We start from the raw sequence: 26119 nt of genomic DNA on the forward strand, positions 1-26119 counted from the left end.
TAAATATGACTTTGTAAGTGGCTTTCCTTTGACGCTTTCTGAAATGTAGAGTCAAAAAATGATTGCCTTAGTGGGAGAGCCTAAACTTACTCTCCCAGTCCCCAGGGGGATTGCAGCCCAAAGCACACCATAAAAGCCCCATCCGAAAACACTTTATTGTAGGTCCCCAGCTCAAGTTATTGGCTTTGCAATTAGTAACCCCTCTGACTCTGCCTTACTGTCCTTCCTCATTTCCTTTCATTTCTGTGTCTTTCTGTCTCTTCTTCTTTTTTCAATGTTCATTTCATACAGTCAAGGTGCTGGTAATTAAGTTACATCCTAAAAAAGTGGCACACCCTCAATCATTTAGACAAAGAGTAAATAATGACAAATTTTGGACCTAATGGTAAGTTTTAATGGTTTCCCTTTAAAAAATGTTTACCTTCCTCCATCCCCCGACGTACAGTAATGAGCGAATACTCTCTTTATGGGACCTAGTCCAACCTGCTTTTTCTGAAAAATTATATTTTAAAAAGTTGTCAAAGATGGTTAGGCTCCTCCTATACATGTATCTCCCTACAGAGTGTTAGAGGGAGTTACCTTACAGACTAATTCTGCCTCTGGCCACGTGCAAATGTTTTTTGTTTCACTTAGAAGCCTCTTCATTTTCAATCAATAGAATAATATTTATTTTGTGGTATTTTATCTAACACACTAGAGAGACAGTAATTACAGGGAAGTAACAGGCATTGTGTGAGCAGCAAAGCGTTCTTGGAGGAATTCGGATGGAAAAATCCATAACTAGTATTCCAGGCACAGTACAATTGCGGGGCGGGGCGGGGGTGGGGGGGGAGCATACAAGTTTTAAACCATTAAAAGGCCAGTTTTAAAGGTTCTCCTGCCTTCTGCCACTCTGTCAAGAAGCTCCTGCAATCAGTAAGAATCTACCTAATGCCAACAGCAGTGCTACCATCACCCTCACAGCTTTGAAAAGCTGCAATGTTTACTGGACTTATTCATTGTCTGTCTCTTTCATTCTTTTCCTCCCTCCCTTCCTGCAGATCTTCAGGGGTCCATGTGAGGGGAGCTGCAGAGACACACAACTCCTCCTGAGTGGGTGCATCAGTCATTTGGTTCCTTAAGAGACTCAGCAGCAGTCACTTGCCTTCCCCTCCCCTACTGCAGGTGTTAGGAAGGTCTTTGCCATGATCCCCATGAACCCCCGGAGTCCTGTGAGGAGTCTCCCTGGCCCCTGCACATCTACAAGCCTTAATGTGGCCTTTGTGGACAAACTTACTAACTTTTCCACCCCCCAAATTTAGTAACTTTGTCCCCAATAAACTGATGAATTTAAATAGGATCATTAGTGTCCCAGCTCTTTAGATTCAAGGGGGCTGAAAACCCCATTTAGGCTTGGGAGAATCTGCTGAGCCTAATAAGGGTGTGGCTGTGAGAAAGGCTAGCAAGCCTATTAAAGGTTGGAGTAGGGAAGCTGATATTTGCTGCAATTCTACTGCCTCCTGCTCTGCTGCACCTACAAGCTACTTGCTATTCCAGTCCCTCCCCCTACAGGACATGGATGCCTACAGGATCTGTAGAAAGGGACATCAGAGCAGGTAGGTATTGTCCCCAGCCAAATAGATTAACGCAATGCAGCAATTAATATAGTTCTGCTACTTTTCCTTTTACTTGTCATGCAGCTCTACAGAGGTGATGTTAAAATGAAAGGGATGGATCTTGTGTGTTCTCGTGCAAAGTGCCCCTTTTGTATTAATGCTGTAATTTAAGAAAGCCAGTAAAAATTGTAACACAAACCACGAAGACAAACTAAAGCGTTACCTCTGGAAATGTTATTACTGGATCGGACAAAGCTATTTGCTAGTGCAATGATCTCATTCTTAGAAGCACAGCTTTTTGGAGGCAGTATTTCTGAGAATGACTTAGAAAGATAAAAGCATCTATTAGGTGTGAGAGCCTGTATTTCAGGCTATTCTTTTTTGGCTCCTGGATGAGTTGGGTTTTTTGTTTGTTTGTTTTTCCTTTTCATTCAGTGATTGTGCAGATTATGACAAATTAAATACACTGAATAATTGGACCTAGATGTTAAGATTCTGTTGTGTTAACATTTGACAATCCTACCTTTGTTTGGGGAAAGAGGGAAAAGAAATTGGCAAAGATTAGAGACAAACTGATAAAAGTAAAGTGTGCGGCCCTTTAAAGTACAGTATGTCAAGGTCCTCATACACTGCAAATAAACCTGTACACTGGTTTGCATGCTGCCAAAGTAATTTCAGTAGCAACCCACCCCTCTGTCAGCTTTGCAAACAAAATACAGAAGAGAACAGCTTCAAGAAAGTCGATGTACTAGAAATGTGAAAACAGGCCACCAGTCCACGGGTTGTTAATAAGAGCTATAGTGGAACTTACCCATACAAAACTTCCATTGTTTGAAATCAGTGGGTGTTTTCTAGGAGTAAGGACTGCAGGGATGGGCTGTAATTGTGCTAACAAAATCCAGAACTGAGTCAAAGTGCTCTACCAAAAATTAATTTTCCAAACTAGCCACTTGTATTAGTTAATTCACAAATATTGTCAGTTCAAATAGTGACTTTGCCAGCCAAAAACACAATCTTCACCCAGCAAATGCAGACACCCTCAAATAGATTCAGTGAGTGATAAATATGCCAGCTAGCACCACCGATAGATATGCCAATCATTGACATATTTCAAATGGCAACATGGGCCTAGAATGTGGGAGATGAATAAAATTCCATTTATCTCATGGTTTGTAAAGATAAATTAGCACTTGATCTGGGTTCTCTTCCCAGCTTTGCCACTGGTCTGATGGGTGACCTTGGGCAAGTTACTTCACTGTCATGTGCCTCAGTTTCCCAATTTGTAAAATAGGACTAATGCTACTGACCCCGTTTGTAGAACACTTTGAGACCTACTGATGAAAAGTGCCATATAAGAGGTAGGTATAAATATCATAGTAGTTACCTCTTAGTAATGTTAAAGTATATAATGGGATTGAATCATCGGAGATTAAATGGGACCTGTGGGTGATAATTTTGGACTTGTTTACAGAGAGATTTTTCCTGCTGTATCAATCTTCTTATACATAGGCAGCTGTACAGTCAATGCTAACCATGAAACAACCCTGCCGCTCTACCATATAGTATCATTCCTGTGCTTTCACATTTAAATAATTCAATTCCAAGGAATAGCAGGCCTGTTCCAGAGCTACACATACACACACTTAAAAGAAATATTTGAAAGCCAGTAATTTAGTCATTTCCAAGGAATTTTGGCTAGGTATGTTGTCAGAGGACTAGAAGTTGTATATTGGACAGATTCTTATTTACACTGCATACTTTCTAAAAATGCACTAGCTTTGTATAGCATTGTGCAATGACTGTATCCATATGTAATGTTGCCTCTTTATAAGGCTGCCTATTTGCAGACCACAGCACTGAGGCGCCTACTTCTACTGAAATCCAATGTAAACTCCAGCATTTTGCTAATCCTCTTGTCTTCCAGAAAATAGCACCGTGGAAAATGGGACCCTACAGGTTTGACCTCCACTGAAGTCAGTGGAATCTGCACATAAGTACCCAAGGGAGAATTGGGTGCTGCATGACACACTGCAACATCACTCGACCAAAATCTGCCCTCAGCTACCTGTTTGTAAATCCCATTGACTTGACTAGGAGTTGCCACAAACAGCTGTGGGCAGGAGTTGGCCCAGTGTTGTTTCACAATGGAAATTATTTTCACAGATGATGTGAGAAATAAAACTAGGTGGGCACAATATAAACAAGAATCAACCTGTCTTTAGAGAACATATAGGCAACTCAAAAAAAAAAAAAAAGGCGCAAATTGACAGTGTTAACAAAGTTTAAGGAGCTTACTTTTAGGATTTTATTCCTACTGAGAAGTCAGTGCACTATCATGACTGCAGACACAAGTGTCGCCAATACTTGCAATTTTATTGTAAGTCTTGCAATATTAGGTGTTTTTCTTAAAGCCCCAGCTCCTGGAGTCATGAGCATCCCCACTTCTGTTAAAAAAGTATGTTTTTAACGTCCAAAGTTGCAGAGAAAAGGTAGAAAACATTACTTGAATGTAATCTAAAAGCTCAAAAAACAGAAGGAAAGATAATACTCCAAATTTGTTATTAAAAATCTCTTGATTTTAATGCTAATCTTATGATTTTTTAAAAGACCTGGGTCTTGGGGTTTATTATTATTATTTTTTGAATGTTTGGAGTTAACAATATTTAGATGTTGTTACATTCAGGCCTGTGCCTAAATGCAAAAAAAAAAAAAAAAAAAAAATCCTTCCAGCAATACCCTTTGACTGGTAAGTTGCATGTTATTTATTTGAGTGTTGACAACATGTTTTGAGTTGTACTGAACATGAAGTAGATTGAGCCTCTGCCAAAGGTGCCCATATAAAGATAGACTACAGATCAGACACAGAATTCAGATTAATAGGCAGGATGGAGGAATTTGTGCTTTAGGAATGGATTTGAAGGAAGGAGGGAGATCAGTCAGGGACCTTGTTCCAGATACAAGGGGTTGCGGGGCAGAAGGTTAGGAGCCGAATGAGAGGATGTGAATGGAGCATCTGGTCAGTCAGCTTGGAGATCACAAAGGTAGCACGCTGCACAGTGGAAAGAACTGAGAACAGGAAGCTAAGCTATGTTGAGTCTTGAAGGCAAGGATGGACTTGAGTGTTAAGCGGAAGATTGAGGGAAGTCAGGGGAGGCGGTTGGGGGGAAAAAAATGCTGATGTGATGGGTGGGGGGCAAAGCAGATGATCTGTGTGAAGGGGAAGGAAGTGGGATGTGTAGGAGCCAAGAGAAGGGGAGTGTAATAGTTAAGGTGACAATCTGGATAAAGTCTTTCTAGCAGAAGCGGATGAAAATATTTGCAGGAGAATGTGTGTGGGGTTGTGTTTTGGTCTTTTTCAGTAGGCTGTCCACTGGCTGGGTCCAGGACTGGGCCCTTACTCCGAATCTGAAAATGTTTGATTTTAGAACTAGGGGAAGAGGGTCAAACCGACACACAATTCTACAGCTAATTCAGCCAAGCAGTATTTCGGCACTGACTGGAGCTGAAGTGTTCCTTAGAACCGCTGTTGGTTGGGACCACTTAAAAGAACTGTTGCAAGCGTTCAGATTATCAGACAAATATTGTCTGTCTGCCACGCAGATGGGGCCTTTTCTTCATTGCTTCTTGCATTTATCCTGAGATCAGTCCAGCCTCATCTAGCACTGCTTTGCATTCCTGGCAGCTTTCAGGAAACATATGCTTTGCTGGCACACATGTAGGCTCCTCACTCTGAACAAAATGCAGCTGGAATGCCCAGGTTAGGCTGCTGATTTTGAAACCCCAGCTGTAAGTTTATGCTTCTTAAAAGCTCACGCTAAACTCCCCCTCTGCCCCCAGTCAAAACATTATGCGGGACAATATGTATAGGCCAACGAGTGGGAAATCTATATAGTCTTGTGATTCCTCTGCTCCTATTTAAGGAATGGCCATCAATATTCAAGAAAAGACATCAAGGACTAAATCATCCAAGAAACCTAGAGAGCACTTTTGTTCCTGCAAATAATCAGTTTGTATGTAGGTTTATAAGGAACTAATGGTAGATGAACTCTAAAATATATCTGAGAGAGGTGAATAACAGGAAATCTCACGGCAATTCCCAATTTATTTTTATTCTATACTATATAACACACCTTTTGTGCTTAAAGTGTTCAAGGAAAATGACAAAAAGGGCCATGTGCAGCCCTCTAATCAACCCTGAAGGTTAAAAAGCGTGTTAAAAGGGCACTTTCACTGATGACTCAAACCCACCATTTTTTTTTTATGTGAGGCTGGGCAGCTAAGGAAGCAACCACACCCCTTTTTTGGCGTTAGTGCAGGAACATTGCAAAGGTTTTTGGAAACTGATTCCCTCCGCTGCTGAGGTAAATTATTCCAGTGGGCAGAAGAGGGAGTCGGGTCTCCTGGTTTGGTGGTGGTTGTTGTTTTTTTTCCCTCTAACTCCGCTGCTGTCTCACCTTTTGACATATGGCAAATCACATAAGCTCCCATCCGTGAAATGGAATTAATGCTGACCTGCCACCAAGGATGTTATGAAATCCACTCTGTTTGTTTGTAAAGTGCTTTATGAGCCTATAAAAAAGCTGCTGAACAACTGCAAGCTATAAAGTATAAGTGATTATTATAAACTATTCTACTTCTTTTGTGTATAAAGCACCGTGGCAGCGTTTAACTTGCTGGATTTTGAAAGCTGAATTGAAATGCACTATACATCTCAATCCTGTTGGTGTGCAGCCGAGTGCCATGAACAGCACTGAGCCACCTGGAGGGCTGCTCAGAGAGGTGCTTTGCCACTCACAGTTCTCTTAACAATGGGGTTCTGCAGACTAGCAAACACACTCAACGGAATATTGTTTTCTCAGGGCTCTGGATGTATTTTATGCCTGTTTTGTGTCTAAGTGCAATTATTAAGCAGTCAAATCAGTATTTGCTGGGCAGTCAGGGTGACGTTAGGAGTGTAATATAATATCTCATTGAAAGGTGACAGGGCCAGAAAGAGTTAATTAATTCACAGACTGACCTGACCCATGGCTGAACTTTAGAGACTGGTTAGGAAGATGTGTAAATGAATGGAGCTTTGAAATGCAAGCCTGCATTGTTAGAGGTAGAAAGGTAGCTGTTTGCTCAGGTCTTGTGATGTAAGCAAACAAGTCTTGTCTATTGCTATAGCTTAGATTGAAAGATCAAAAAAGGAGTATTAGTATTTAGGAAGACACTTGAAGGAAATAGTATTATTGTCTATATGTCTCTTTGAAGGTTGTGGTAACCTGTAGCTGAACTGTTTAATGGATAAATTACCCTGTACTAATTGCCATGATGTTTGGGAGAAGGAAAGTTAAGCCTATTGTTTCCTCAGGCCAAAAGGCTGCTGGAAATGTATAAAAACCTTGGGACACAATCCTTCTTCATCTCAGATCTGCTTTGGGTTTCAAGAGAGGGAAACCTTAAGCTATAAGGATTGAAATCCCCAGTCACTGACTGGAGTCACCCTGAATATGGACATTAGACTATAATCTATGGACTATATCTAAAAGGACCTTTGGCCACTACAAGCTCATCTCTGCAATGTATCTGAACCGCGAGAATTTAATTCAAGTCTGTATGTATATTGATCTTTTAACCAACACTCTTTTCTTTTTTAATAAATTTTAGTTTAGTTAACAAGAATTGGCTATAAGCGTGTATTTTGGGTAAAATCTAAGTTATAATTGGACCTGGGTGTGTGGCTGATCCTTTGGGATTGGAAGAACCTTTTCTTTTATATGATGAGATAAGATTTTCAGTAATCATCATCATATCTAACGTGTGTCTGGATGAAGGCCTGAGGCTGGGCATTTTAAGAGAACTGCATCGTTTGAACTTCTGAGTAACCAGTGAGGTAATACAGAAGCTGTTTTGTGCTGTCTTGGTAAATCTAAGTATTGGAATATCCACCAGCTTTTGGGGTTTGTCTGCCCCGTTTTGTTTGCAGTTCACCCTAATAGAGTGACCTCAGCTGGCTCCCACAGGCAGCATTGTCACAGTCAGTAACTTCAGATACTAAAAATGGCAGCTATGCACATTATTCAATGAATTACACTTAAGTATCTCGGTCCTTGCCATTCTGACTCCTCCCTGGCATGTCCTCTTGGCCCCATTCATATTTGCATAGTTCATTTCAGGCATTGAGGCTCACTCATAGTGCTCTGCACGATGACTAAGCCTCACTATGCAAATACTGTGTTTTGGATACTTCAATGCAAAGAGTTTCATACTCGGATATAAAAGGAATCAAAAATCCTACTTGATGTTGAGCTGTAACGTATAGTGAATATGTCCCAGAAGTGGAAAAAAATATGGCCACCTAATGTTCAGAGAGTGAAATCTCTCCACAGGAATAAAATTCTCACACTCAATCCAGGGTGACCAGATGTCCTGATTTTATAGGGACAGTCCCGATATTTGAGGCTTTGTCTTATATAGGTGCCTACCCCTCCCTCCACCCCACCGCCATCCCAATTTTTCACACGTGCTATCTGGTCACCCTAATCAAATGTGAAGTATAATATAAATACACTATGTAAAGCAATCTTTTTTCAGGAGTGTAATAATACTCCTCTATGGCAATAGACCAAAGTTTTCCTTGGGTGAATATAAGGAATCAATGCACAATTGACCTTTTTTGGCCATGCCTTTATTTAGCTGATATCATCCCTGCTGCAAGGTATTTTAAATTCAGTACATTTTATTTTTGTTTTTAATTGCTGCAAGTTGTCCCCATGCCAGTGCAATAGGCAATGTTTGTAAATCTGTAAATAAAACAGTCTGCCATCTGCCAGAAGAATTTGAAATTAGAACAGTGACCATTTTAGAACTACATTACAGTATATGGGGGGAGTAATCTAAGATAGAAGATGAGTTTATAGTCCCTTGGAGGCACCATAGATCCACAGATGTATAAATAACAATCTTAGTAGAAACTCTTCTGGCTGCTTCTTAGGCTCTTCTTTTGTGAAGATGTTTTTCTTAGAGCTCTTCGTGAAAGACCAGAAGAGTGACAATAGAATGCTTGACTGGATGGAAGGAAACTGTGTGATTCACTATAGCTTTTTGTAAGTAATGTTATGTAGACATGCTGAAGGTAGATGGTCTTTCCTGTCACAAAGAATTACCGCCATCTGTGCCTGGTGACTTGCTATATAAAGCTACCCCTACTTCTTCTTCTATAAGGATAATCATTATCCTTAGAGAAATACTGTTTCAACCAACATGTTGGAAAAATTAGATATAAAATACTGTAGGTCCAGCACTTCCTGGGTAGATTGAAGCATGAAAGGCTGATAAACTTGGGGTCACATTCAGCTTTCAATGGTTACTTTCTGGCAAACGCCTTTTTCTTGAATTGTAACGAAGGCAGCAAGATGCATGTTACATCACCACCCAGAATCAGTTATAGGACACGTCTGTTTAGTTCTTCCTCCTTCCCCAAATTATGCTTAATAAACCATATCCCTTTGAGGATCTGATCCATCATGCTGGTGAATACTCCAGCTCCCACCGAAATCCATGCAAGGTAGGTACTGGAAGATCTCTCCATGTATGTTGCGTCCAGAGCCTTTTTATTCTGTTACAAGACCCTGGTGTCCTTTTTTCTCTCTCATAGACAAATGTAACTTTTTTTGGCCTGTTTTCCATACTCTAAAATAGAAGTAATTTCAGACTAAATGTACAAGATGTGTTCATATATAGACACATCATGCACCAATGCTGCCAGTGATATTTATTTCATGTAATAGGCATTTTCCCTGGTTAGCAAGAGTAACAGCTGTCCCATTCCATCTCTCGGCATTTAAAAAAATAATAGAAAATTGCACAATTTCATAACACATGTTTAAACCACATGTCTTCAAACATGACAAAGATACTTGCCCTTACTTTGGCCTAAATTCATGGCAAAGTAGAAATGTTTACTAGAAACTGATGCAGAGTAGTTGAAATAAAATACATATAATATTTTTCCATATATATATGGACTTGCATATCTCAAAAAAACGGAACAGAAACTTTCCAGAGCAGTCCTTGTTTGGGCTGAGAGCAAGCACCAAAAATTATCCAATATGGTTTTTTCCCCTTTAAGGACATAAATCAGGAATCATTTGGCAGTGTTTGGCAAAGAAAAGGTTAAAACCCTAATTTGACAGCAAGAAATGAACAGTGTCTCTCTCACAGCACTGCAGAGGGATTCAGGAAGTTGGGGTTGGACATAGCTGGGCATGCTTATGCCCTCAAGAATGAGAATTCTGTAAGAGTAGAGGAGGAAAAACGTATTGGTGTCCTGGCGACGGAAGTCTCTCCCTGATATAGAAGGACACATAGAAACTCTGGTTGCAAGAAGCCTTCTTCCTGTATGCTTGTGCTCTAGCTGTAAGGAAACCATCTGCTTTGCATTTGACTTTAGCCACAGGAGTCTTCACTGGCTTTTGGAAGAAAGTAACTGAACATGAGTCAATTCCCACTGGGGGTACACTGTAGGCTACTGATCCTTGCAAAGGTCTTAAGATGAAACTGCTTCCTAATGCAACAATAGCATGGTGCTAATGTGATTAAATGAAGAACATCCTACAGTAAGTTATTTTTACGCTACATCTTTTGCACTGAAGTGATGGAAGTGTGTGTGTTTCTGATCACGCTTTTGAAGGCGGTTATGCTTTTGTTCCTAGCATCTCTAAAACTCTAGTGTGATCAGTGATAAGTTTCAGCTCTTTCAGCAGACAAACACTGAGAAGTCCTCCACCTCCCACCCCAGCCCCAAGTTCCCTAATGACTGCATTAAAACAAGAGTCCAGTCCTAACCATCACCTAAGTAGTCCTCACTGCTATAGCTCACTGTGTTTTTTTTGGTTGTTGTTGTTTTTTTTTAACATGAGTCCTGTCTTTTCCCATTTATTTATAGCAGCAAACTCCAAGGAGGGCTGTAATTAAAGATGTTTGGTCTGAGTTCAAATAAAGGGCATTAAACTTTGTGTCAAATTTTGGTTATTAAAATAACACACTTCTGAAGAAATGTACTGCTTAGCAAACATGTTTCTGTATCTTGTTGAGCTGTATCCTGTTGCTCCCTCGCTCTTTTTCAGGCTGGGGAGGTAGAATTGCTCTTTGGTGGCCTCTGAGCACAGGAGTGCAGTGCGGTTTTCAGCCTGGAACTCATCAGAAAGGCTAGCAGACTTGTGAGCACTGCATGTGCTGGTGGTCTGTAAGGGTTGATGAGCTTATGATCTACAGTGAAATTTCTCTTGGTGAAATGTTCTTTCCCTTGACCATAAAGTACCTCAAACCTGTACCTGGGGGAAAGAGGGGAGCTGATTTATGCATGTATCCAGTTTATGCATATTTAGGGTGACCACCTTTTCAAAAGGCAAAATCAGGACACATGCAGGAGCCCTGCTCTCTGGCCAGGTTGGAAGATGGAGCCAGGCCATAAGAGCCACCCATGGAGACTGGGCTGCTGTGGAGAGCCCTGAGCCCTCCACCTGACCTTGGTGGGAGGTCAGGGGGGCCTAAAACCAGCCCCTGGCCTGTGTCCCTGCTGTCCCAGAGCATGCACCCAGGGCAGGTGGAGGGTCTGGGGCTCCCCATGGCAGCCCAGGCTTTTACCATGGCCTGGCTCCAGCTTCCGGCCTGGCCAGAGGGCGGGGCCTCAGCAGAGAGAGGAGAAGCAGAGGTCAGGGCCTTCTGGCAAGGGGGAGCTAAGGCCACCTCAGTCCCCTACCTCCTCCAGCAGGAAGAGGCTGGTGCAGCCCCTGATCCTTGTGCGGCCATGGAGTGATGCAGCCAGGAATCCGGGACAAATGCTGTTCCGAAATCATTGAGCCCTGGACCGGGACTTCAACTCTGCATTTTGGGACTATCCTTCCCAGTTTGAGACGGATGGTCAACCTGGGCATATTCCATTACTTTAAGCATTAGAAATGATCCTGAGTTTCTTGAAGTGAGCAGAGATCTCTATATTCCAAGCTTAAAAAATTAAAAGATCTGATCAAAATACTGGTGAATTCTCTGTAGGTAACAAGACAAAGCTATACAGGGCCTACTGCTGTGAGACCAATCAATTTGGTGATCAGAGTCCAATCACAGCTAGACTGAGTGCTATGCTATAATCATAACCCAACTTATAATCACCTTTTTTAATTAGGTCACATCTGCTATTTTGCCAGAAGCACTACCAGTGTTGTAGTTGAAAGTTCCCTTTGTCTGTTCCTCTATGTGGACCTATTCATAACTATTGTTGTTTTTTTTGGGGGGGGGGGGGCTCTTTTTTGTTTTGTTTTTAATTTTGCTTGTAAGATATTTACAAGTAGCATGTCATGGAAGGAGCTGAATAAAGTTTTTGGAAGTGGTTCCTAGTTCAATATAGCTACAGCTGTCTTCATAAGTATTCATTTATTAGAGAGAGCAGTTTAGAAAATGCCAGAGTTTATAAGGCTACTGATATCTTTCATAGGAATTGCTGTGCCTGAACAGAACATCGGTCCATCTCTTGGCAATGGCCAGGACTGTAGGCTTCAGCAGATGCTATTTAAAAGTCTGTCACAACATGTTATCTGTAAAACTGTATTGTTTAAGAATTTTCTTCTCGACCCAAACTAGTCAATACATGTCTGATAGCCCTTATAATTTTATCTTGACTAAGTGTAAACTTGCATTCTATTTCCAGCTGAGTCAAATAGTCCATGCAAAGAGCCTCTCTGTGTCTTTTGATTCTCATCAAAACTAGAAAATGCATAGATATGCAAATGCTTATTGAACTATTTAAACCCCAGGAAAGGTGCATTGGTCTCACATAGGTAGGAATCAGCTTTCTTATTTTATCTGAGTGGATTCTCCTACCCTTATCCATTTTCTGCTTAGAATTGGGTGTGTACCTGTCCAGGTCAGAACAACTCCTTAAAATGTCAGCCTGGCTTGATGAGTGAAGTGGATTTTATTAAAAAACACACTAAATCTTTTATTGGGAGTGTCAGATTACACATTTCCTTAATTCCACTCAAGGAACAGAGGATGTAGGTGATGGGTACTCCCTTATCTGTAAAATAACTAAAATATCAATTGAAAATTGGATAGATCAAGCTTTTTCTGTACTTGCCCTAATGCACACAGTATTTTGTAAAATTCCCTATGTCTGTGACTTTCCTCCTCACTTAATTGGCTCCTACCACACGTTTAAATGGGACATAGAAACTTGATCTGTTTCATAGCAATCTAGTAGAGTGGGCTGAGTTTTTCCACAAGACTCAGGCTCCTAAACACTGAAAGTCAAAAAGCAGCAATCAATGATCACATGACTCTGAGACTTTCCAAAAACAATCATTTAAAAAAACAAAAGGGGGCTGGCACTTTTCTCCCTTATAAACTAGCAGCAGATTTTCATGCACAAGTCTTCCAGCTTTATCTTCAAATTCTTCTGTTAGGCTATAACTGCTTGTTATCTGAGATCTGTCTGCTTCTGAAGACTTTTTAAAAGGTGAGCAGCAGCTCCTTTTCCTCCTGCAAATTAAAAAAAGAGAGTAATATTTATACTCTGTGCATGCGAAAATCTCAATCCCAAATCATGAATGGTTTGTGCTCGAAAGAGCTCAACTCTGCTGGTTTATCAGCGGCAGCACAAAGCAACTACTTCACTGGTCACTCTTTTGACAAATTCTTAGCGCTAATGCAGCATACTTTGGGTTTATGCACCACATTCGAACTCAGATGGTCTGACTGGCCACACAGTGCCCAGCAAGGATATAATTAAAATAAATCCTAGAGGTGTGATCAGACCACAGTACAACCAGCAGTAGTGACTTGAGCAGAACAGCTAGCTAGCATTCTGCTCAAGTGCCATACTGCTTACTGGATTAGCTAGTTTTATTTGACTCTTCCAATTTTTAGTTCCAAACACTTAGAAAATGGGAGTCCATGATGCACTTTTACCTGAATCCTTGTAGGTTTCAATTTTATAATCAGAAGAGAAGTTGCAGTTGAAAACTAATCCCTTGTCATTAGCACAGTGCTGCTTTGCTTTATAAAAAAAAAAAAAAACTTGGGCGACTCGAGCAGCTTCAGATGGTTTCCTTCAGACATTTGCCTCCCACAACATCTGTTTTAAACAAAGATTCAAATTACAGGCAAAGTTAGTAATTAGTGCACTCCTGTTTTAGCTGCCTTTATCCAACTGTCCTTTCAAAGTTACAAAATCAATGGCTTTCTCAAATTTACCCCGCTCACAATAGTCCTGGGGGCTGGAGATCCCAATAAACATAAAAGAATTTCCTTAGATATGTGTATTTACAAAACTGCTATTTCAATTAGAGGCTCTAGTAATACTTTGCACTCCTGTGGGGCCTTCCACCCAAAACATGTTATAAATAATTAAACAGGGTGTGCCCATAATTCTCCCTACTGCTTCCTCAGTGAATTGTGGAGGCCAGTGGAGGATGTCTCACTGGCTCGCAAAAGGCTTCCAAGCCCCCTTGCATGTTGTATCTGTTCCTTTTGCCACTCTGTGAGGCAGATGAATGGTTTGAGGCCAGCCTATGGTGCCTGGGAGTGGGTGCTTCTTGAAGAGCAATAATATACTTAACAGTGTGAATACACACTTGACAAGTAAATAATCACACATTTGACAGTGGCACAAGAAATATCCCTTTCTGGCTGTGCATAATGCCTTACCCTTGAGCCATAATGCTGCACTACTGATTATCGTCATCAAAACCTGAGCAAATGCATTTTGTTTATATATGACAAACAACATTTGATAAACTGATTCACCTCCGGGATGACAAGCATGAAAAATAACAGCCCAAAAGGGATCTGTGTTGAGAAAACTGCAAGCAGTTGGAAAAGATAATTCTACTAGGAATTGCATTTCAGCCTTAACTCTAGAATGCACTGCTATGTCCACTGTAGTAATACAATACAATTTTTTTTCTTGACATGTGAATGAAAAGTTTTATCTTGGGAACTGTGATCATGAATTTAAAGACTGATGCATACATATTCCAGGGGGCAGAGTTAAGGGTGTGCATTTATACTTTTCAACTCTTGATGTTAGACTGCACCATTTGGCACTCACACTGTTGCATTTAGTATAGTTTTGTATTTGATTAATGTTTGTGCTTACATAGTGATTTCCAGCCAATAGATAGGACTTTAAACCAGTTCTCACAACACCCAAGAGAGGTCATTTGAGAGAGGAATGAAATGAGGCACAGTCAATAAGTGATTTGTCATACAGAGGTCAGAGGAACCACTAATTAGAACCCACATTTTCTGATTTCCTCTGCCTCAGCCCCTAGAATGCTCTCTGGTGTCTTCTAGTCATTTTAATGGTTCTTATTTTAATATATTTGCCTTTAATCCCTCCTGGAATTTTTTCCCAGGAATTAATAGATATGGAGCAAGCAATAGGAATTGTGAAGAGGTTGAAGAGTAAGAGTCTCTAGGAGTAGCAAGGACTGTCTGTTTGCTGAGGAATACACACTGGAGGGATTTTAAGCTTTTATGTCTAATAGGGACTGAGCAGCCTGTATTCTGACTGCTATGCAGGATTACTTGAATTAAGATTAAGGTGATTAAAATGTATTTTATGGACTGACCCACAAACATTGGAGAGATGGTGTAAATTCTGGATTACAAAGAATACTTCGTGTTTCAACAAAACAGCCCACCCTCCCTTTCTAAATGTTAATTATGGTTCCCTAGATCAATAGGACTTTTTATGAGAAATGATTTGCATAGAAGGCAAATTATTCTAGAGACAGATGCCTATAAAACAAAGGCAGAGAGCTTTGATCGAACAACCTGATAAGTCCAATATTTACATTCCGGTGTCGGTGATTTTAACAAACACAATCCGGCTGTAAAAGGCTATGGTGTGTCTGTGTGCTGAGGGATGGAAAAGCCTAGTACTTATATATGTCTCTTGTATAACTTGAAGGGTCTGGCTGAGTCCCACAAAAGACAGGAAATGCAGCATTAAACTTAAAACTGTCTCCTGAGTTTTTCCAATGGTGCCAAGTTCTTTCATCTCATAGCTCTTAAAGAGGACTCTGCCCTTCAATAACCAGACACCAAGGGAGTGAATTGAGGAAGGAATCTTCACTCTGCTTTTCCTGGCTCTTGAGTTAAAGCCAGTTCCATTGTGTGTCTTTTTATTTTTTCAGAGAGAAAGTGTGTGTGTTGGATTCCTCTAGTATGAAAAAACTCTCAATGGATACATGAGCCAGGGGAAAATGAATAGCAAACAGATGTGAAGTGGTTTGGCCAAAGGCAATGTGCCCGATGGAAAATGCCATCCAGGTGGTTAGGTGCAGGCAAGCCTAAACACCGTTGAGTGTTACATGAATAAGTGGGCTCATGGTAGTCCTTTGCTTTCTCTGATCCTTTTGCACTTCTTTGTCTGTCACACGTTTCCTCTTTGTCTTCTTTCACCTTACTTTCTGGCTTTTGGCTTCCAGACTCCCAGTGGCAAGGTCTTTCTGCTTTTTCTCTGCTACATGCGTTCTCTCCTCCTGTAACATTTGAGACCAAAGAAAATATTTTTCCTGCCAAGCCTACCAATGTTAATTCAGCAGCAAAAGATATTTTTAAAGGGTTTACAGTGCACAGATCTTACTTAAATGCTGCTAGGAGAGAAACCCTCCTTTTAGCCACTAAGTTCATTTATATATTTACATTATTTTGCTTATTTTATCATGCTAGCTCTGTAAGTCAGGGACCGTGTCTTGTGTTTTGTACAGTCTGTCACGGCACTTTTAGATCTCGCATCACTGGTGTCTGAAAATCTACACTGAGCCAGTGTCCTGTCCTGTAGACCCCTTTTCAAATATATCCAATATCTAAGGACTTGAGCATGCTTATGCCAGCAATTAATTTGGTTCTATTTTTAAAACACTAGATGCAGCTACTATCTGACTGATTGTACTTTTTATAGTCAATCTTATTAAGCAATAAAGCCACTTTCTAAATTCAGATTAGCTATCCTCCCATCCATTTTTAAAGAAAGCATGTTCTTTAAATGAACAAGAACCTTAAAATGTCTGCTTTCATCAGCAACCAAAAGTTAGACTGACATCGTTTGTGTAGGGCCAGTCAAAGCAGGAGTTTCTTAAAGTGCCAAGAGGCTACTGATCATATTTAAACATAGTTAGTGAACTGGTTCAAGTGCCTACACAGTAGAAAGTGAGAGGTCCACAGTTTGTTTTCCAGTCGTGGTATTTGGAAACATTCTTTAGTTTGAATTGTGTTTCTCTGCTTTTCCTCGGGTTGCCACCTATCTGTAATCTGAAGGGGTGTTGAAGTAGTTTGTCCAGATTTTTAAATGCAGAGTTTTCTCCCATCCACTCTGGGTGACATGGAAGATCACTGACCTAATTAACTGTTTGTTTCTTAGGCTATGTTACACCGCATAACTTACAGCGGCACAACAGTCTCCTGCGTAGCTGCTCTTTGCTGGCAGGAGAGAGCTCTCCCACCAGTAAAATAAAACCACCGCCAACAAGCGGCATTAGCTGTATTGGCAGGAGGGCCTCTCCCATCAACAAAGCGCTGTCCACACCAGTGCTTTTGTCAGTAAAACTTTTGTTGGTCGGGCTGTGGTTTTTTCGCACTCCTGACCGACAACAGTTTTACCAACAAAAGCGCAGTGTAGACATAGCCTTAGTCAGCACTTACGCAGTTTGGATAATGTGAACGTCTTTTAGTGAACCAGAAGGCTCAGTACTCAGAAAGCCATCAGGCTGGCTATGATTTAGTAACCCTTAAAAAGGGGAACCTGCTAAGGGAGCGAATCTTTGTAGGTAGAAAATTAGGTGTTGAAACGGAAGACAAGTGGGCAGATAGTTTGGAAGGCCAGGCAGGCAGAGCATAGAAGATAGTCCCAGAGTTAACCAGCCAGCTGGTAACTGTGAGATGAGCTCAGGAGCTGGAGAGAAGGATGAGGTCTGATTGAGATGGGGCTGATCAGTGAAATGGATGTGGGAGAAGACCAGAGCAGCAAGGAAACTTGAACTGGAAAGTAATAGGTGAATGGTGATAAATCATTGTCTCTTTGTTAGTGGTGTCTGCCCCCATTTGCTGACTCTCAGAGAGGGCACCAGAAGCAGACACCACGGGGGTCTGTAACAGTTGCTCAGTGGCATGAGAGCCTGCATGAAGGGAAATCATTCACAGTGGTAGGAAAAGATCCTCCTTTACCTCTATGGCCTTGGAGAAGTAGAAGATGGAAATGTTTTTACGTTAGCCAAAACATCGGGAATATTTTCAAAGCCAAGGGCAGGAGTCTTGTTTATCCATGAAAATTAGCCCCTGCGTGAGCCTCCGCCAATTCTGGTAGGGAGGGAGTTAAATCACCTCCCCAAACTGCCAGTTTTAACAAGGATGGGTGGATCTGCGTTCTAGCTACTGTGTGAATAACCTTTGTAGCTAATGCAGGTATTTCATGTTTGTAGAAGTTCATTTATTGATGCTCTTGTTTGACTATATATGTAAATAAGTCTCTTAAACTGTCTGAAGAGATGGGCATTGTCATGAGACGAATTACTGCTGAGAAGCCACATGGCTACAATAGCCTTACAGTGGAGCAGACGGATGCAAAGGGAGGACCATTTAGGGTGTGTATCACACTACACACAATGAATGGTGCAAACTGAAGTGTCTTGAATTTCTCGATACCAAACCCTGATTTAACTTGTGTGACTGTCCTGGTACCAGGACAGTTATTGTAGCCACTAACCTAACTAATGCAGAACCTTGAGCATGGATTTATACTCTTTGCCTCCTCCACTGAGCACTGTATGGTTGCATGTGAAAATGAGTGACTGTTGGAGCAGTTTTATCTTCCCGGCCCCTGAAAACATATTGTTTATATTCACAACTAGCATATTTTAAAAGCTGAATTTTCAGTTCAGAAAGACACAGTTTTGTTTAGTTTTCCCATGTAGGACACTAGGTCCCCTGATGTTGACACTTACGCAGGCCAGACAAGATGCGGGTGTTACACCTGAGCAAACAAAAAACCAATAATGTCAGCCTATTGGAGACTTTAGCTCCTAAGCTGGGGCTGGAACGGAACGGTGTAAAAACATGTTCACAATCAAACTTGTTCGCATTAAAAACCCAGGCAGTCTGAATATGCTTCATAGAATCCAACACCAGAAGGGACCATTGTGATCATCTAGTCTGAACTTCTATATAACACAGGCTAGAGAACTTCCACACAGTAATTCTTAGAGCATATATTTTAGAAAAACATCCAATCTTGGTTTTAAAATTACCAGTGATGGGGAATTCAGCATAATCCTTGGTAAATTGTTCAGTGGTTAATTACTCCCACTGTTAAAAATGTACACCTTATTTCTAGTCTGAATTTGTCTAGCTTCAGCTTCCAGCCATTGGATCTTGTTCTACCTTTCTCTGTTAGACTGAAGAGCACATTATCAAATATTTGTACCCCATGTAGATACTTATAGACTCTAATCAAGTTACCCCTTAACCTTCTCTTTCTTAAGCTAAATAGATTGAGCTCTTTGAGTCTATCACGATAAGGGACGTTTTCTAGTCCTTTAATCATTCTTATGGTTCTCTTCTGAACCCTCTCCAATTTATCAACATCCTCCTTGAATTGTGGGTGCCAAAAGTGGACACAGGATTCCAGCAGCACATGCACCAATGCCAAATACAGAGGTAAAATAACCGCTCTACACCTACTCGAGGTTCCCCTGTTCATGCAATCCAGGATCGCATTAGTTGTTTTGGCCACAGGGTCACACTGGCAGCTGCTGTTCATGTTCTGTTGATTATACACCATGACCCCAAATCCCTTTCAGAGTCACTGCTTCCCAGGATCGAGTCCCCCATCCTATAAGTATGGCCTAGACTCTTTGTTACTAGGTGTCTACATTTTAGGCTGACCAGACAGCAAGTGTGAAAAATTGGGATAGGTGTTAGGGGGTAATAGGAGCCTATAGAAGAAAAAAACTCCAAATATTGGGACTGTCCCTATAAAATCGAGACATCTGGTCACCCTACTACATTTACATTTAGCTGTATTAATATGCATATTGTTTGCCAAGTTTACCAAGCGATACAGACCGAACAGAATCAGTGACCTCTGTCCTCTTCATTATTTACCACTCCCCCAATTTTTGTGTCATCTGAAAACTTTATCAGTGATGATTTTATATTTTCTGCCAGGTCGTTGATAAAAATGTTGAATAGCATAGGGCTACGAACTCAGGCAATATAAAATATCTTCGTACTTGAGAATAGTCCCACAAAGGAAATAATGGAAGCCATGTTGCCTGGACTGAGTAAAGCACTAGAAAATGGACTGTAAGCAGTAATCCTGGTCTGACAGGATGATAGCCTTGGTGACTGGATAGGTCTCATCTATGTGTAACTCATATGCCATGATCCCAGTAATCCTGCTTTTTCTTGCCTCAGCTCTTGAGGCAAGACCAGGAAGTGGGTCACAATATGTTCTGCACCCTACTAGCTGAAGGAAGAAATATTGGCAACAGGTTGGGGCTTCTAGGACCCAGAAGGACTGATGGAGGGGAGGGGGCTCTTTCACTTCCTTCCTTCCTTCCTCTCCCCTCCCCCTCCTCCTGCTGCTGCCTCTATCCTGCTCAGTCAGGGTCTCTGCAGCTGGATATCTGGCCTTTTTGTGAAGCAGCCTCACCCAGAGGCGAATGCTTGGCAAAAGATGAGAGAAAGGAAGAAGTCCGCTCAGCACCTGCAGCTCCATGTGTACACAAGCTCCTTGCCCTTGGCAACCAAAGCAGCCTTAGGGTTTTTTGCTGTAACCTCAATTCCAAAATTGTTTGTGGCTGCAAAGGACTGTGACATTGGAGGGTTGTGGAAAGAAACTGTAGGTAGTTTTAGAGTGTGTGACGGGAAAACACAGAAATCCCCCAAAAGCCTTGGACTAAGGAGCCCAGGTAAAAGATTTGTTTTGTGCATAAGCTGATGCCTCTTCTACGGCATTATCTAATTTTCTTACTGTGGAGTAAGCTGTTTCCTTCCCTACGTGTGAAGGAGTGACTTAAAGAAGGATTAATAATTTCTATTAAAGCTAAAAAAAACCTGAGGTTCCGAAGAGTTTGGAGTCCCTCAGAGTCATTTGAGCCTCCCTGGTATTGTGTACAGTCCACTTCTGGAAGTTTCAAGTGGTTTCCACTCTATCTTAGGGCTTGTCTACACTGGGAAGTTAGTGCATAACAAGCTAGGGTGTTTAATTACAGGTCACTGCCAGTGTTCCCTCTAATTTTTCCACCCATGTGTGGAATTTAATTTTGTTATGTGCACCAATATGGAGATGATGTGGGGCAGAGGGTTGGGGTACAAGGGCGTGAGGGCTCTGGCTGGGGGTGCTGGCTCTGGGGTGGGGCCAGGGATGAGGGGCTCCCCAGGGCTATGGGGCAGTGGGGCTCCCCAGGGGGGCTTCCCCCCGAGCCCCCTCTTGCCACAGCAGTACCTGGACTTGGGGGGAGATGCACATCTCCCCTGGACGCAGCAGGTTCAGGCCAGGCTGGGTCAGGGCCGGGGCTGGGCTGGGTCATGGCTGGGGGCTGGGAGCCTGTCCCCTGGCTGTGTCAGGTTCAGGGTTGGGTCGGGGCCAGGAGAGGGGCGCCATGGCAGATTCAGGGCTTAGGGAGAGGCATCTTTCCCTGCTGTAGCCCTGAGTGCCTGCACAGCTCTTAATAGACAGCTACATGACCTTGCAGCTTAGAGGGAATTTAGGTCACTACCTATCCCAGACTAACTCCCCATGCGGACACTCTTGCTGTGCATTAAAAGTGCCATCGAGCTGTTTAGCTTTCTATCCTAAACTGTCTGATGGCACTTGCAGTGCCCAGTAAGAGCGTCCACATGGGGAGTTGGTCTGGGGGTAGATAGTGACCTGTAAGTTCACACTCTAGCTTGGTGCAGGCTAACTTCCCAAGATAGACAAGCCCCTAAGTACGTATACGACCCCCATTACCATAGTATCTGAGTGCCTCAGTCTTTCGTGTATTATTCTCTCAACGCCTCCATGAAGTTGGCAAGTACTAGTATCCTGATTTTTCAGAGGATGAACTTAGGCACAGAGGACAAACTGACTTGGCCAAATTCCCTCAGGAAGTCTGTGGCAGAGCAGGGAATTGAAACAGGGTGGGTCTCTCAAGTATTAAACTAGTGCCCTAACCATGGGACAATCCTTTCTCCTCCTCGAGAGGCTGTTTTTAGTTCTCTTAGACTTAGTTGTCAGGAAGATTTTTTTTCTCTTTTCTCTCACTGCCTATATGCCCATGTAACCACCTTAAATAATTTCCCCCACCTTATTGACACCCTTAAAATACTCATATATACAGTTATCATGATATTAACCCTCCTGATATCCACCCAGTTCAGCCAATGTTTAGTCAACCCTCGCATGTTTAGTCCTTTCCCCATAGCCTCACAAATTAATCCCTCCAGTCCCTAAAGGTTCTTGTTGTTCTCTCACTTCCTTCCATTTGTCATAATCTTTCTAGTATTCAGAGGCCCTAAACCAAACATATTATCCCAGAGGCAGAGCCATGTGAGGGAGGATTGTTTCCTCTCTGCTCTGTATATCCTCTCAATGCCACCAAGAACTGGACTACTTTTGCTGACAAGCATATTGCAAATTTCTTTTTCAGTCCAACACTTTCCAGGCAGGGATTGTATTCTCCTTTCCTCTAGATCTCAGTAGCTCATGTTAAATAGTTCATGAGAACCCATTTACTGCTGTAGCTTTGCCACCTTTGTATAATTTACCTCCTCTCCAAAATTTTGTAGATAATTTGCTGTCTGCCTATCTGGATATCTAGCTTCTTCAGTCATGTAAATAACCTCCACTTGAAAATTCAGCCTTATTTCTGATGTTAGCTCCAGCTGTTGCCCATTTCAGAACCACAATTCTACATTTTCAAATGTGGATACTAGCAGCTGGCACCTCCATTTACAGATACCTAACTTTAAATATGTAAATACCTTAATGTGTTTGTGCACATTAAGTATTTATAGTGCTACAACTGTATATCTTCCAGGCCAATAAAATATGGTTTCTCTCCCAAAAAGCTTGCAGTCAAGGTAAACCTGACAGAAAAAACACCCCCAAAAGTGATGGGTTGGGGTAATGGAGGACAAGAGTTACACAACATGATACATGTATAGTGGACTAAATGCTCTGAGTTTCCCTTATTGTCCTATACCTATAGACTTATACATACTGTTATTAACAGATTGCAAAAATCACATGTTGAATGACTTGGAACAACGACAGCTAGAGCTGTTATCTTATTTATTTTTATTTTATTTTTTTATTTATTACAAACCACAAAATATGCTAATCAAAATAGTCTGGAGTATCTGTCCATGATCTTTGTTTGCAATTTAGTACTTAAATCTCAGAAATACTTACTATTTTTTCACTCACTTCAAAAAATCTTTCTGCTTTAAGTACATGAAGTTTGCACAGTTAAGCGCTCAAAAATTGAACTACCAAAGTCAAGGTTGAATGAATATGTTTATCTACCCCCTGGGCTTTTGACAGTTCTGAATTACTGAGCACATTCTATGTCTCAAATTATTCATTTTCCCTACAACTTTAGTTACACATGAATAGCATCTACTCTTATGTTACTACTCTGTATATGCCATCCACTTATATACTGAAATCCACTTATATATGTTATCCATGGTGAATGTAGGAACCGTGCTACAGATACCTCACACAATGTGCCTGCTTCAAGAGGTACCAGACAAGGCTGTAGGAGTTTGCTCAATTTGTATCTGAGCAATGCCGTGTTGATTAAAGGTTACCACAGGGAGACAGAATGAAAGTTACATGGGCTGCTGTATCTTTGCCAGCGTGACCTTCGAGCACTGAGCTGTGCAATCTTAACATTCTCTTAGTGTTTTGAGATTTCCTAGTTTCTTTTAAAAGAGAAATGGCAATCTGACAGTGTTTGCCTGTCCTCTGTATGAATCACACTTAATGAAGCAGGGCTCCACGGGGGCTTTGTCTTTCTCTACGTGCAACTTTGACAGTAGCACCAAATGAGTCAGGATTTGGCTCCCGGCTTCCTTTTTGCTGTTATCCCTCACAATGGCAGCCTGTTATAGAGGGTGAGGGTTTTCCTTGGTGTTTGAGGCTTTGTGATGTGGATGGAACCCTTCACTGCTGGGCAAATGCGATTAAAATTCCCCATTTTAGACAACTGAAAAATCCTAAAGTAGTTGTCCATAATTAGGCCTGTCCCTGGATTAGGTCTTGATTTTAGGCTATTCTTGATGTCTTATACATTTTTAAGACTAATGGGCAGCACACAGCTAATTCCCCTGAAGGGCGGTATTTGAAACAGAAGCTGTGTGTGGGGTGGGGGGGAGTTGAGCATTTTGGGAACTGGAGGAGGCCAGATGGGTGTGCACCTTAGTTGCTCCAATAGCTGACCTTGAGCTGTTGGAAGTTCTCACTTTATTTGAGTTCTGGTTTTTGCAAGCTTCCCCCTCCCCGCTGGTGGACGGCAGCCGTGACTTTAGCACTAAGCCTGTTTTGCAGATTCCTTTTGTGACTAGCTGCTGCAGAAAGGGGCCTGTCTCAGGCTCTCTCCTCTATCTTTTGATTAGTAGGAATTAATGACACTGGACTCGCAGTTCTGCCTAAACAGCAGTACAACAAGGTGTATGCTGTGGATGAAGGAACTGGTTTACACTGAGCAATTCTTAAATTGTGCAGTTCTGTTCCTGCCTTGAAAACACATGTTCCCTAGACATGCTATTATTACCTGGACTGACTGATCTTGTTTCAGGGGCAGAGCTTTTAAGTCACTTTTCCTCCCTCCCTAAACCTGCCTGGCAGGTGAGAAACAGGTTTTTCTTTTGACAGTGTCTGCAGCTCTACCAGGTGTGAGGTGTGGCAGCATGGGAGCTGAACTGCTCTGTGCTCAATTATTAATCTTTGCTTGGGAACCAGGATATACTTGGTTGCAGTTGGGAGTGGAGGTATTGCAGATTAGATTACAAGGAAGTTGAGACACCCTATAGATGGGGCAGCTCTAGCAATTTTCATGGAGTTGCAACTTGCACCTGTTTCCACCAGTAATTTGACCCATTATTTAAGAATCTGAGTTTGTCCTTTTGGAATGCGCTTTTTGTTTCTCCTAGTGGTAAATAGCAGAAATCGTATGCACCAGAACTATCACCCTTTCAGTAGCAGTACCATCATTTCATGTATTTCCCATATACTAACTGTACCTCGTGGCTGATTGTTCAGACTTAATTTAGTATTTGAGATGTCTTGTGTTGAGGAGTGCTGCTTGAAGACCTCTCTTCATACATTGAAGAGCAACAGCATAGCATAACACAGTGCAGTCAGGATATATAAATCCTATAGTCATGTAAAACCTTGCAATAGCACTAATATTGTGTCACGAATTTGCATGTTCCAATAGTTACTTGTATGCAAACATTCTTCTTCATGCACTACCAGTGTTGGATGTGAGTGAGTCTCCAGTTTTAGAAAATGTCATGTTGTGCTAATGGAGTCCAGAGAAGAAACACACCTAAATTTTGCCATTTCTTGTTAATTTTATCATGAGCCTCAGGGCTTCCGGTGTGTTCAGTTCCCGGAGACATGGGATTATGTGAGAATCTCAGCTTTCTTTTTTTTTTTTTTTTTAAATTTCGGATCCTTATGGTTCTGGAGAGAAGCTTGAAAACCCAAACCCTAAAGGCAAACCAGAAGGCAAATAAAAATGACCCTAAATTTACTTTTAAAAAAATATCACTGATGTCTTTCCAAGTCAATCTCATGATCCTTAGGGACTTGACTAGTTACTTTTGAATGCTTGGGGGTGGCAATTCTGACTTTCAGGTCCTAATCTTGCAATAGGATCCACTAGCATGGACCTTTGCACCCACATGGCGTGCTGAAGTCAGTAGGACTCTGACTGGGCATAAATCCATGCTATTGGATCCCATATAGTATCTTATTATGCTATTTTCCCAGTTCATTAAGGTTATAGCTATGTACATTTTTCTCTTAATCCCCCTAATTGAAATCATGTGTTAGAGGATGTTCAAGATTTCAGTGCTGCCTGATACTTTCTGCGTTCCAAGAGAGATGCAATCTGCTGGAATCATTTTAGACTTGCTAGCAGAAGGACCTGCCAATGTGCTCCTTTATGGATTTCACCATTTCCATTTTGCAGTTTTCCATAAGAAGTTGGAAAAGCCTGCTTGGATAAAAAATAAGTCACACACTTGAATTGAAATCAAAGCTGAGGATTATTAAAAGCTGACTGGAGCAGGAACGTCTGCTTTCAGTTTGGGTCACATTACATGATCTGAACAGGAAGAAACAAACTCATTCTGCAGATAATAGTAATCCCACAAGATAAGTATTGTATTTTAGCCATGTCTGCTAATAATGCTTTGGGGGAAGTTCTGCCAGTTTGTTTGTGTTTCATGGCTGTGTAACTTAATTTGGGGATGAGATATGG

At 41.5% G+C, this 26119-nt stretch overlaps 1 long non-coding RNA gene across 3 annotated transcripts in view; it reads left to right on the top strand.

The window, feature by feature from the left end:
• Positions 1-1465: 1465 nt before the first annotated feature.
• Positions 1466-26119, top strand: part of LOC120373901 — a 108596-nt gene continuing 83942 nt past the window's right edge. For 2 of the 3 annotated variants that reach the window (XR_005585793.1, XR_005585796.1), the window contains exon 1: positions 1466-1595. This is a non-coding gene — a long non-coding RNA (uncharacterized LOC120373901). The remainder of the gene's footprint in view (positions 1596-26119) is intronic. The other variant, XR_005585794.1, reaches the window with a different exon arrangement.

Source organism: Mauremys reevesii, linkage group 10 (assembly GCF_016161935.1).
Source record: "Mauremys reevesii isolate NIE-2019 linkage group 10, ASM1616193v1, whole genome shotgun sequence".
Lineage (NCBI taxonomy): Eukaryota > Metazoa > Chordata > Testudines > Geoemydidae > Mauremys > Mauremys reevesii.